Consider the following 13,301-nt stretch of genomic DNA (forward strand, 5'->3'; position numbering starts at 1 on the left):
GTAGGAGACCCTCACCCTATTCCGGAGGTCATCATGCGGGGTAGAGAGGCTGCGACCAAGGTTATTCCTAGTTCGTCCCTCGTGGACCCTGTTTTGCTGTACCTCAGGCTGCACTTTCTGCGCACTCGGGACCTGCTGCACCCGGTGGCCACACCCTTCCTGTCTGCAGGGTAACGCCGCAGGAGAGCTTGCACCCCGTAACTCCGGATCCAGTTCTGGCACGTTATCGCACCTGTGACTTGCCCTTGGCAAGGCATTGTCCCTCGCCTGAGGTCAGGGGAGGACGCTCACGTGGTGGCTCTGCACCCGCAGTCATGCACTAGGGTGGGAACTGGAGGACCAAAGAGTCACGAGAACAAGCCCGTCTTTCCACTTACGTCGCATAGCTGCTAAATGACTGTGGGTCATTAATTTCCCGGTGTTGGACCTGAGTTTGCCGTTTGCGGCGATGGCCGGGGGAAGGACACAGCTTCAGATTCAAATTGTGACTCCTTGCTGCAGTGTCACCTTGAGCAAGTCCTACATGTCTCGGACTGCATTCTCAGGGAGCTAAAATGTTAGCAGTCAGTGCCTACCTTGAGGGGGAATTACATAAGTTAACGCGTGTGAACGTGAGTAGAACTCAGTGGATGTTCAGGAAGTGCTGATTCCGCTTTGCTCTTTCCGTGATTATGCCTGTTTGAGGATGTAGGAAACGGTGTAAGGGGGTGTTCTCTTTGCGTCCTGCAAGCTTTCTTATTTTTTTGAGCTAAAGATTGATTTCTGGTCCCCCACGTTGTATATAGTGTAATTTTGACATTAAGATTTAGGAGCATTTCGTTTATACCACTTAAGATCAAGACTAAAACTAACCACCCCATTGGAGATTATGGTCTTGGTCTTTTCTTAGGGTTGTAATCAGATTTAAAAATTCCAGCCAAAAGTATTCACCAGGCTTAGAGTGATCTGAAGCCATCCCCACCATTTTTTGCCATCTCTAGCTATTGGGCACTGAATAGCAGAAACAAAGCCATTGTAAATGTTTGCTGTCTGAGTCATCTTTAGAGGCTTAAACTCAACCCCAGTGTCTTTTGATCTACATAGTCCATCCTGGTAGAATTAGTTATATGTGAATGAGTAACAGAAAACTCTAGGTCCCAAGGTCATGTCAGAAAAAGAAAGTTAGTGTCCAGGAGCAGTGATCCTGCCTTAGAATGTAATACTCCCTCCACCTTCCCTCAAGGTTATGAAAATGTTAAGTAAAAAAACTGATCTGTTAAAGGTCCTTCATGTTCTGCCATTTAAAGCAGTAATTTTCAAAGCAGTCGTTTGTAAGGAAATTACCTAGAACGTGTATGTGTGTGTGTTTGTGATTCATTCCACACTTTTGATGGTCTGCGTTGCAGAAATTAAAGCTGCCAAACAATCACTGCCTCTGCTGTGAGGCGGCCAGGTGACTATTCATCTCAATGTGAACACATCTTCCAGGCTCCTAGGGTGAGTGAGTTTCCCCAAAGAGAGCTAGGATGGAGATGCAGAAGAAATTCCCTTGTGTTGTAAATGACTTCTGTCACCATCTGCAGGCCCTGGAATGTCTTATCTTTCCTCCTAAAGAAGGAATCCTTATCTTTCCTACTCACTGAGTGCCTCTGCCTCAGGGTAGAAAGGGAAAATGGGCCATTTGCTGCCTTACCTCCAGAGAGGGGTACTGTGGAGAATGTCCCTTAGAGATCTGGCCTTGGTTGGGACACCTTTATCCTCTCACAGGGAAGAAGAAATAAGCCTCTGTCTACCTGTGGAGAGCTTTGAAAACTGAAAGAAAGAGTAGATATGATGGCTACCAGTTCAAGAACAAATGTCATTGATCCTGGGCTTTTCTGTGAATCCTGGGCAAAGAGGGCCTAAAGATAATCTAATCACCATTAAAATCCAGGCATTGGTACAAATACTCTTTAGGGTGTTAGGGAGGCCTTTGGTCTAGTGGTTAGACACATAGACTATAAAACTTGCTCTGCTAACTCACTAGTCATGTGACCATAAGCAAATAAATTCTTTGCCTTGGTTTCCTCATCTATAAAAGGGAGAAATGGAGAGTTCCTACCTCACAGGGCTGTTGTGAGGACTAAATAAATCAGCGTACGTAAAGTCCTTCTAAAGGACTCTCACTGTCATTATTCAGCAACTAGTTGAAGACCTACTGCATACAGATGGTGTTTAAAATGAAGTATATCCAGGCGTGATGGCTCACACCTGTGATCCCAGCACTCTGGGAGGCCAAGGTAGGAGGATTGCTCTAGCTCAGGAGCTCAAGACCATCCTGAGCAAAATCGAGACCCCCATCTCTCCTAAAAATACAAAAATAATGGCTCGGCGCCTGTGGCTCAAGCGGCTAAGGCGCCAGCCATATACACCTAAGATGGCAGGTTCGAATCCAGCCCGGGCCCGCCAAACAACAATGATGGCAGCAAGCAAAAAATTGCCGGGCGTTGTGGCGGGCACCTGTGGTCCCAGCTACTTGGGAGGCTGAGGCAGTAGACTCGCTTGAGCCCAGGCGTTGGAGGTTGCTGTGAGCTGCGATGCCACAGCACTCTACCCAGGAGGATAGCTTGAGGCTCTGTCTCAAAAAAAAAAAAATAATAAGGGGACATTGTAGTAGGCACCCAGCTACTTGGGAGGCTGAAGCAGGAGAATTGCTTGAGCCCAGGAATTTGAGGTTGCAGTGAGCTATGATGCCATGGCACTCTACCCAGGGTGACAGAATGAGACTCTGTCTTAATAAATAAATCAAGTGTGGGTGGCGCTTGTGGCTCAAAGCAATAGGGTACTGGCCCCATATGCCTGAGGTGGCAGGTTCAAACCCAGCCTCGGCCAAAAATTGCAACAAATAAAATAAATAAAATAAATAAAATGTGTGTATCAGATGGTAAGGCCTCCTCTTCTCCTGCCATGTCAGCCCAGCTTTTCCCACTGCTGATAGCATGAGGGACCACAAAAAAATAGGCTGTTGCCAGAGGAAGAGAGACAAGGTTGTGGTATATGACTCTTGAATGAACTTACTGGCCTGGCCCAGACCTTGGCTGCCCAGGAGATCTTTGGTGAGTCCTGCTAATGCATGAGCCATGAGCCTGAAGTTCCCTCCCCACCCTAACGCTCAGGATAGATTAAGACGACCTACCACATGCCATAGAACACCAAGCCAGGCACTGTGGGCTTGGAGTTTTCTTGGGGCTATTTCTACCCCTTACTAACTCATAGGGTAAACTTGAGCTGCTGAGAGGTAGGAAAGCTAACCCCACCCAAGCCCAGCTCCTCCAGTACTGAGGAAGTCCAGGCAAAAAGAGGAGACAATATCACTTTTGCACTTTGTGACACAGTCAAGGAAACACATCTGAGGTTATTGTTCTCTGCGCATGAAGTCAGCATCCTAGAAATAGTCTGCTTGGAGGAGGGGGACTCACTGGGCTTAGACAGATTGTGGAGCCAGACCAGGAACAAAGGCAGCTTCAGAGGCCATCCGTGAGGACTCAAGATGGGGAGGACATTCAAGGAAGAGAAGGTAGGCACCGTCCTGTGAAGAAGAACCACCTCCTCTCTACACACCACTCCCCATGCTGTCCTCAGATGCATAAGGTGGTAATAATAGTATCTGCCATGCAGTCGAATGCTTACTTTGCGCCAGGTGCTCTGCATATATAATGTCATGTGACACCCTCAATAAAGCTCTGCTGAGACACTTCCACCTTATTTTACAGATGAAGGAAGGGAAGCACAGAGAAGGAAGTCACAGGTAAAGCAGTGAAGAACCTAACAAATTTCAACATTATAAGCGCTTTTTCCCAGGGTGCCAATAAGTGCAGAGGCAAGTATGATAGCCCTAGGTGTTAACTCTTATTTGCACTTAACACATTTACAACCTCCTCCTTTCCTCTTTTTGATTAACTCTCTGTTGCTTTTACAGCCTGTGTTTTATGTGTTGCAGTGGAAATGGGCATTTCTAGGAGATAGGTCTCCAAGATTGGCCCCATTTTCCCCAGAGCAGTAGGAGTCAGGAAGCCAGACCACATGTTCTTTCCAGAAATAAAGCTGTTGCACTGGCCTGACCATATCTTAGAATTCCTGCAAATTCTGATCTCTTGAGACTTCCTAAGAAAGGAAAGCAGTCTTGTAAAATGAAACCCGCCTATGGTCAATTCCTACAGGAAATAGGTTCAAGATAATGTTTTCAACAAGAACCAGTCATCACCACTACTGTCCCATGTGCTTTGGATGTGGCTGGTTTCTGTCTCCAGGCATTCCTATTTCTTCACGCCCCCTCCCTACTAAACAGAACTGGGCATCTAGCATGTGTAGCTCTGTTCTGGCAAGGTCCTGGGGAAGCTGAGGACCTGAGCTGGGGTGCCGTCAAGCACCCAGATAGCCAGGCTCTAATGTGGAGATGCACTGGTTGAGGCTGATCTCAGGCCAGTGCCCCACAGCAAGAAAAAGCTGGGTTGGGCTGTGCCGGGTACACTGGTGGGTCATGACTGTGCCAACACAGGAATGTGTGAGGTGGCCATTGCTTTGGCTTTTTGTCTCGCCTCGCTAGCCGCTCATTGCCTGGTCTCTGCTTGGTTGTAAGTTCACGTGTGTGGGCATGACACAGCCTGGGAGCCAGACAGGGAGCAAAAGCACAGTTCCTAGAGCTGAAATGGTCCAGATGTTTCTGTCCTCCTCTGAGCTGGCTTCCAGACAGCAAGCACAGCTTCCTGAGTACATCTTCAGGAAGACCTTTCTGGAGACCTAAACTAGGACTCCTTATTTCCCCAAGCTTTCTCAGCTCATAAGTGCAGAAGAAAGGCAACTCTTCAGAAATTCAAGTTGCTGGTATTGTGTGGTGAAGATCCCGGTGGCAGGAGAGGGTCAGCTTGCTGCCCCCACACCTCGGGACTGTGGTTTTAGGCTGAGAAAGGGAGGGGGCAGTAGGATGTGAGTCATCCACACAGTCATCCCCTGGAGGAGGTGGGAGGGTCACACCCACAGCCCTGTGTGCCTTCCCTCACCCTCCATTCATTCCTTCACACCACAAACAGCCTGCTGTGGATCCAGCCTAGGATCAGCAAGTTAGACCAACCCATGCCCTCACAAGGCACAAATTCCTTGCCTTTCGTTGCACACTGAGAACTGGCCAGGAGCACAGTGTTCCAAGGGGCAAAGTCAACCTTCCCATGCCCACCAGACCTACCATTTCTGCATGTGACCCCCACGTTCCGTCGTCCCACGCACGCTGTTTATCATTCGGTCTCTCAGCAGACTTCCAGAGCACAGAGGACTATGTCAGGCAGGCCACTAGCTCCTCAGCCCAGCCCATCACACAGAGCCTCCACCTCTCCAGGATCCCTCCCAGCTCAGTCAGGGCCCCTCAGGCATCTGATCCCCTAAGGGGCAAGGAACCTCTCCCAGAAGAGTCCTGCCTCACAGGGCCCGCAGGAGACAAAATGCTGTTTGTCTTAGGGGACTGACTAGGGTCTGGGGCTGCACCTTGGCTTTGTTGGTCTAGAATTCAGGTATTCTGGGGCTCAAAGAGGGGTTTCAGCTATTGAAAATTAACTGCCTCTTGGGAGACTGAAGTTCTGAGCAGACTGCTTTTCTTCTTCTTCTTTTTTTCTTTTTTTTTTTTGAGACAGAATCTCACTATGACCCCCTGGGTAGAGTGCTGTGGCATCACAGCTCACAGCAACCTCAAACTCCTGGGCTCAAGCGATTCTCTTGCCTCAGCCTAGTAGCTGGGACTACAGGCGCCCGCCACAATGTCTGGCTATTTTTAGAGACAAGGTCTCACTCTGGCTCTGGCTCAGGCTGGTCTCGAACTCATGAGCTCAAGCAATCCACCTGCCTCAAACTCCCAGAGTACTACGAGCCTGGTAAGTTTAAAAACAATAAGTTAACCCATTCTCTCATTCTTATTTTTCTTTCTTTCTCTTTTTTTTAACCTAGTCTTCTTTCAGTTAGATATTTAAAAACCACCACTTTTTTTTCTATTTTAAGTTATATTTTCCTGAGCAAGCACTCCCACCACTTTAAGTAAGGGGCCGTTCCACACGTGGACCCTGGGGCCAGACTCTCTGAAATTAGAATCTGTGTCTACCATTTACCTGCTGTAGGCAAGTTGCTTAACTTCTCTGTAAAGTGGTGACAGTAGAGTTGCTATATAAGACGTAAATAAGGAAAGTACTTAGCACTACCCCTGGCATTTAGCAAGCACTGATTTAGACATTAATTGGATTTGGGTGTCCTAAATTTTGTATACCCTACATTTACCATCTTTTAGGATGAAATACTTCTGGGGTTGGTGTGGTCTCATTCCTTAGGCATAGATTTTTTTTCCAGGCATTTATTTTCCAAAAGTGACATTATTCCTGGAGGCAAGTTACAATAGTATAACCCTAAATATATCCATTTCAGGATTGTTCATTTATTTGGAGATTCAACACCCACCATCTGCAGGGATTTGAGCTTTTAAACTGTGACCTTGGATAATGCCTTTACTTTTTTTTTTTTTTTGAGACAGAGTCTCAAGCTGTCGCCCTGGGTAGAGTCCCATGGCGTCACAGCTCACAGCAACCTTAAACTCTTGGGCTTAAGCAATTCTCTTGCCTCAGCCTCCTAAGTAGCTGGGACTACAAGTGCCCACCACAAAGCCCGGCTTTTTTTTTTAGTTGTAGTTGTCATTGTTGTTTAGCAGGCCTGGGCTGGTTTCGAACCCTCCAACTCTGGTGTACGTGGCTGGCGCCCTAGCTGCTGAGCTACAAGCGCCGAGCCTGCCTCTACTTTTTTAATGATTGTAAAACCAAATTTTGATGATGACTTGTAAAAACCCTTAAATATATATGTAAATTGGACTCACCCTTTTGGTTCTAAGAACTTTCAAAAGCATTGTTTCTAGCCGGGCATGGTGGCGGGCACCTATAGTCCCAGGTACTTAGGACGCTGAGGCAAGAGAATTGTTTAAGCCCAAGAGTTTGAGGTTGCTGTGAGCTATGATGCCATGGCACTCTACTAAGGGTGACATAGTGGGACTCTGTCTCAAAAAAAAAAAAAAGCATTGTTTCATTTTATCTTGGCATCTGTGTGCTGTAGACAGAGCCAGTATTATTGTCCCATCTTACAGAAAAATGAGAGTCAGAGCCCATAGTCATATAACTAGTAAGTAGGTATAGGGTCTGGAATCCTGGCACAGTAGTCCTTGGCAGGCGTTGAATTAATTAATTACTTCAGTCACAGTTCTTCTTACTATACTGTGGTGCCTACGGATTTAAACCAGAAGAACAATTTATACTGATGGTGATGGAACTTCCAGGCCAAGGAAGGGGGAGAAAGGAAGAGAGTGCTTCATTTAGTGACCTCAGTTGCAAATTCCCTGTTCCATTGTCCCCTGGGACAAGAATATAAGAATTCATATTTAGCCAGGAACAGTGGCTCATGCCTATAATCCCAGCACTCTGGGAGGCCGAGGTGGGTGGATCGCTTGAGCTCATGAGTTTGAGACCAGACTGAGCAAGAGGGAGACCCTGTCTCTAAAAAATAGCTGGACATTGTGGCAGGCTCAAGAGGCTGGGGCAAGAGGATTACTTGAGCCCAAGAGTTTGAGGTTATTGTGATGCACTCTATCGAGGACAAGAAAGTAAGACAGTCTCAACAAACAAACAAAAAGAATTCATATTTAGCAGACTTGTGTTCCAACTATTCTGTTCACAAATTATGCATATGGTTCTGAAACCTCTAGACCAGGGGTCCTCAAACTTTTTAAACAGGGGCCAGTTCACTGTCCCTCATACCATTGGAGGGCCAGACTGGGGCCCCGAGATGAGTTGGCTGCTAAGCAGGACAGGCAGCGGTGGCTAAAACACCCGGCAGGCAGGATAAATGTCCTAGGCAGGCTGCATGTGGCCCATGGGTCATAGTTTGAGGATGCCTGCTCTAGACTAATAGGAGTAAATAGAATAAAGGGAGTTCAAGAATTTAAAAAAATTCTGTAAATGTGCTCATGTATGTAAAATCTGTACCAAAGAGAAGGGTATCAAGTTAAAAGTGTACCTCTCTAGAGTCCCAATTTTCTGCTCTAAAGCCCAAAGTGACTACTTTTCTGTTGTTGTTTAAGTAGACATTGCTCTGTTACTCCAGAGAGAGTGCAGTGGCATCCTCAGAGCTCACAGCAACCTCAAACTCCTGGATTCAAGAGATCCTCTTGCTTCAGCTTCCCAAGTAGCTGGGACTATAGACATCAGCCCCACTTAGCTAGTTTTTTCTATTTTCAGTAGAGATGGGGCTCATTCTTGCTCTAGCTAGTCTGGAACTCTTGAGCTCAAGGGATCCTCCCACCTCAACCTCCCAGAGTAATCCCTTCTGGGATTACAAGCATAAACTGCTGCACCTGGCCCAAAGTGATTGCTATTAACAGTTTCTTGCATATACACATACAAGGTATTTATATTTTTCTCTAGTATAGAATATGTCTTTTTTTTTTTGTAGTTTTGGTTCTGGGGCCGGGTTTGAACCTGCTACCTCTGGTATATGGGGCCAGCACCCTACTCCCTTCAGCCACAGGCACCGCCTATCATTTTTATTTTTTTAGTCAAATGAAATCATACCTTGGGGTGTTACAACCTGTCTTTTGTTCTTTTCATGTAACATTGTCTTAGATACCTTTGCATGTCTGTGCATGTAGATCTTTCTGATTGTTTTCTTTTATTGGCATGATAAGCCATTATAAAGTGTGCGTGTGTATTTGTACATGTGCGCGGGTGGCCTTGTACCCACACACGTGCACAAATGGGTTAGCTAGGTCCTGGGCTGTGTGAATGTTTCGTTTTATGTGGTATTGCCAAACTGTTCCAGGTTTAAGTGCCTGGAACACAAGTCTCAGCACACAAGAGAAAATGCCAGTCTGCAGGGTGGGGGGTGTTTTTTGGTCTCCTTCACTTTGCACACGGTAGTGGCCGCCTCACGGCCCATCTGCATCTCCTCTGCCAACATCAACCTCCCACTTTAGCATCTCTTTAACTCTCAGCAGGATGAAGCTTTGAGTCTGCAGCTCAGCAATGAGGCTTTCTCTTTGCCTTTCCCTTCCAGCTCTATACTTTCATTCCTCAATAAGCCAGTCTGTCTGTTCACACTGACCCTCTCCGTTCTGTCCACCCCCTCCCAGCCTGCAGTCTCCGGAACAGCCCCCCACAGCCAGTCCTGTTGATGAGGTCTCCTTCCTGAAGGGTTGGGAGGTATGTTTGCTTTTCCAGTGAGGTCATCCTCACCGTCACCTCCTCGCTTGTTGATGTTCCCTGCTGTTGGCAGGGTGGTTGTTATGGGGTCAGCGTGGGTAACCAAAGCCTGAGAGACACAGCTTTGCTGCTAGGAACTCTTACCCACTTTCACTTGCCAACTGTCTACTTATGCCTGGGTGCCCAAAACAGGGGCCACTCTTGGGAGTACTCAGTGATGTTTACAGCCCTCAGAGTGACCCGAAGCCACCAGTTCCTATTAGAGAAAGGAGGGAGACCAGGTGGCAAAAGGAAAACAGAATTTTTGGTGCTCCAGGCTGAGCCCTGGGCTGAGGAGGCCTGGCCCTTCCAGCTGCCTGGCTTCCCTTTGCCGTTTAACCTTAAGAATGCAGACCAGGGGCTCGGCACCCATAGCTCAGTGAGGAGAGTGCCAGCCACATACATCGAAGCTGGAGGGTTCAAGCCTTGCCTGGTCCTGCTAAACAACAATGACAACTGCCAACAAAAAAATAGCCAGGCGTTGTGGCAAGCACCTGTGGTCCCAGCTACTCAGGAGGCTGAGGCAAGAGAATTGCTTAAGCCCAGATGCTACAGCACTCTACAGAGGGTGACATAGTGAGACTCTGTCTCAAAAATAAAAAAAGAATGCAGACCAGGGCTCTTGAGGGGACTGACCAGACACAGACTGGCAGAACCGGCACAGGATGGGGATATAGCCTTTCCTGAAATCCAAGATGAGCATCTCCACCTACCCTCCACCTCACTGGGCTCTTTCTCAGCAGGTTCAGTGCTTGTCTCTCTGTCTCCTTCCTTTTTGGCCTCCGAACATCACTTCTGCCTGCTATATGCTCCCTGAGATGCTGGTCTTCACTCATTACCCTCCTTCCCCTCCACCTGCTCTCCTTGACTCTGGAATTAATTGCCGCCTTCCCCAGCCCTGCTGAAATCCCTCTCTCCCCCTAGCTGCAGATACCCCAGCACCTCCTCAGTGCTCATTCTCTCTGAAACCACTGCCACTGAGAACGCTGATGGAGCACTTCCTTCAGGCTGCTTCGCTGACACCTGTGTACACTCCACCTCTGCACTTCCAAGTAGTCTCTGTCCCCATCCCAGTGCCTCTCTCTCTGCATCTCCTTTGGGGTCTCATTTAGTCCATCCCCACCCTAAATCACCTCCCTCGTGCACATTTCCACCAAACCTCTATCTCCTGGTCTACAGTTCTAAATGCGAGCCGTGTATCTTTTCTGTCAAATGTAATACAGTTAAACAAAAATTTCCCAGCTTCTCACCTCCCACCCTGAGTAGCCTCCCTCTCATGACTCCTCTGCTTTGATAACCAGAGCTGCATCTTTCTTAGATGCACTGAAGTTTCAAGCTTCGCGTCCTTTGGATCCTTCAGCTTTCGTGCTGTGTCTGTCTTTATGTTCTTGAGATTTTCCCAAATCAGTGCCTCTTTCAGCTCCCACCCCTGCTCTTTTCCTGGCTTGTGGAGCCCTGAGTGGAACCAGTCCTCCTGCACACTCTGCCCACGTCTCCTGTACACTCTGCCCACATGCCTTCCTAATCTCCTCCTTGGGCAGACACCTCAAAGGTCCCTCCTGATGCAGACTTTCTGCAGTTCACTCCTTTGTGTCCTTCCCCTTGTGGAATTGCTCTCTTCTCTCCAAGCTCACTTTGCACCTCACCTCCATTTGTCCCTTAGTCCCTGTGGGAGAAGATCTCACATCTGAATTCAGTTCCAAAACGCCCCATGTCTGCCCCCTGCACTGGGCCTACCCATGTGCTTGTGTTGTTTTCCCAGCATCAGAAGCTCCTGGAGCACCTTTGCATTTCCTCACCCCCTGCTGGGGTGGGATTGGTAAATTTCTAAGTTCAGGGGCAAGGCTTAGAAGGCAAATACATGAGGTAGACAGGGAGCAAAGTGTATGATACGCATCATATCGTAGAGACTAAAAGGGCCTGTGTTGGCCAAACATCAAACCATCTGTAGGTTGAATGGACCCGTGGGTCACACCAGGTAGAGATCCTCAGCCAGGTTCCTGGCCCTGGCAGCTCTTCCATAAATTCTCCTTTATGGTTGATCCCCAGAGGCAGCCTTCCGTCCTCAGGGTCTGGCAGAGTGGATGGGGCAGGGTGACCTGATTTCCTTGCCTTGGCCTGAAGCAGAAGGAGCAACCGGCTGCCTGCCAGCCCAGAGGTGTCAGCTCCTCTTCTCACCCAGCCGGCTGTGCAGAACCTGACATCAGGTGCTGCCCTGTGAGGTCTAACCGGCAGCAGCTTTTCTCACTCCTTTACTAAAGAAAGAGTGGGACTGCCCCTCCTCTACGCATGACCTGCTCAAAGCCTGGCAAACCTGAGTGTACCCAGTCCCAGCAGCTGGGCAGCATCTTGATCATCTGAAGCACTTGGTAAGCCCCATTTACACACAGACTTCAGTGGTAGAAGGACTCAGGGTTGCTATGGGGGGTTGCCGGGTGGGGATGAGCTAGAAGGACCAGAAGAAAAGGGCAGAGAGAGATCCAAGGGGAAAACAGGCAATCAGGTTTGACTCCTCCTGTGGCCTGTCTCCCCCCGCCCCTCCCCAACTGGCCTAGCCTCACCCTTGGCATCTCCCAGGTATCTCCCAGCCTCCACAGGTGGCCAGACACATACGCTGAGCCATGCTTTCTAAGTCTTTCCCCACTACCTCTGCCCACAGGACAGACTCCAGACGATTCTGTCTGGCTGGGACTTTCCATACCAGGCCCTCTGTTGTCCACCCAGCTTTATTTTCCACTGCTCCACAACAAGGAAAAATCTCTCTGCAGAGTCCAGCTTGTCACCACCACCTCCCTCCTGTGCACTGAAGCAAAGAGTTAACTTCCCCATGAGCGATAGTTCTTCCTTCCTTCCTTGTAGCAAGCCTGGGAGCGGCATCGCTCCCTTAATTCCACAGATGAGGAGAAAGCGGGCTCAGGAGAGAGTTACTTCTCCAGACCATAGGGCTATGCATGTGAGAGCTACAGTCTCAGCTTAAGCCCCTTATGCTCTGAAGTTCAAGGTCTCCCCATGTTACCCTATTCAAATGAAAGCTGGAAGCTCCGGGAACATGGGCTAGGTTATGCATTTTTTTTGTTTGAAAATGGTGCTTTACAGAGAGTGGGAAGGAGGTAGGGGGGTGGGGTCTTGGTGTGTGACACACCTTTTGGGGGCAAGACACAATTGTAAGAGGGACTTTACCTAACAAATGCAATCAGTGTAACCTGGTTTCTTGTACCCTCAATGAAGCCCCAACAATAAAAAAGAAAAAGAAAAAGAAAAAAAAGAAAATGGTGCTTTAGTTCATTCAGGCTGCTATAACAGAGCACCATAGAGCAGGTGCCCTCTAAGTAGCAGAAATGCATTCTTCATGGTTCTGGAGGCTGGGAAGTCCAAGATCAAGGCGCAGGCAGATTTGACATGTGGTCAGGGTCTGCTTCCTGGTTCACAGACAACTGACTTCTCACTGTGTTCCCACATGAAAAAAAGGTGAAGGAGCTCTCTGGGGGGCTCTTTAATAAAGGCACTGATCCCAAGGATCAGGGCTCCACCCTCACAACTTAATCACTTCCCACAGGCCCTGCCTCCAAATACCATCATCACTTTGGGATTTATATTAACATTTGAATTGGGGAAGATACAAATGTTCCACCAATCGCACACAGGTTATGACTACAGTATACAACAAAGCAGGGATCAGTGTACATGAAAAATCATTCCTTTTGTTTGTTTGGTTGGTTTTCAAATCTATAAAGTTGCTCTAATTTTTTTTTTTTTTTTTTGAGACAGTGTCTCACTCTGTTGCCCTGGCTAGAGTTCCATGGTGTCGTCATAGCTCTCAGCAACCTCAAACAATCCTCTTGTCTCAGCCACCCAAGTAGCTGGGATTACAGGTGTCCACCACAACACCAGGCTGGTTTTAGAGACAGGGTCTTGAATTTGTGAGCTCAAGCAATCCACCTGCCTTGGCCTCCCAGAGTGCTAATGATTACAGGTGTGAGCCATCACACCCCGCCTCAAATTCATTTTAAAAATTGAATTTCCTGGCTC

At 48.1% G+C, this 13,301-nt stretch overlaps 1 pseudogene; it reads left to right on the forward strand.

The window, feature by feature from the left end:
* Positions 1-33: 33 nt before the first annotated feature.
* LOC100962207 overlaps positions 34-13,301 on the forward strand; it is a 41,319-nt pseudogene continuing 28,051 nt past the window's right edge.

This window comes from Otolemur garnettii, unplaced genomic scaffold (assembly GCF_000181295.1).
Source record: "Otolemur garnettii isolate 467f Iridium unplaced genomic scaffold, OtoGar3 scaffold00148, whole genome shotgun sequence".
Taxonomy (NCBI): domain Eukaryota; kingdom Metazoa; phylum Chordata; class Mammalia; order Primates; family Galagidae; genus Otolemur; species Otolemur garnettii.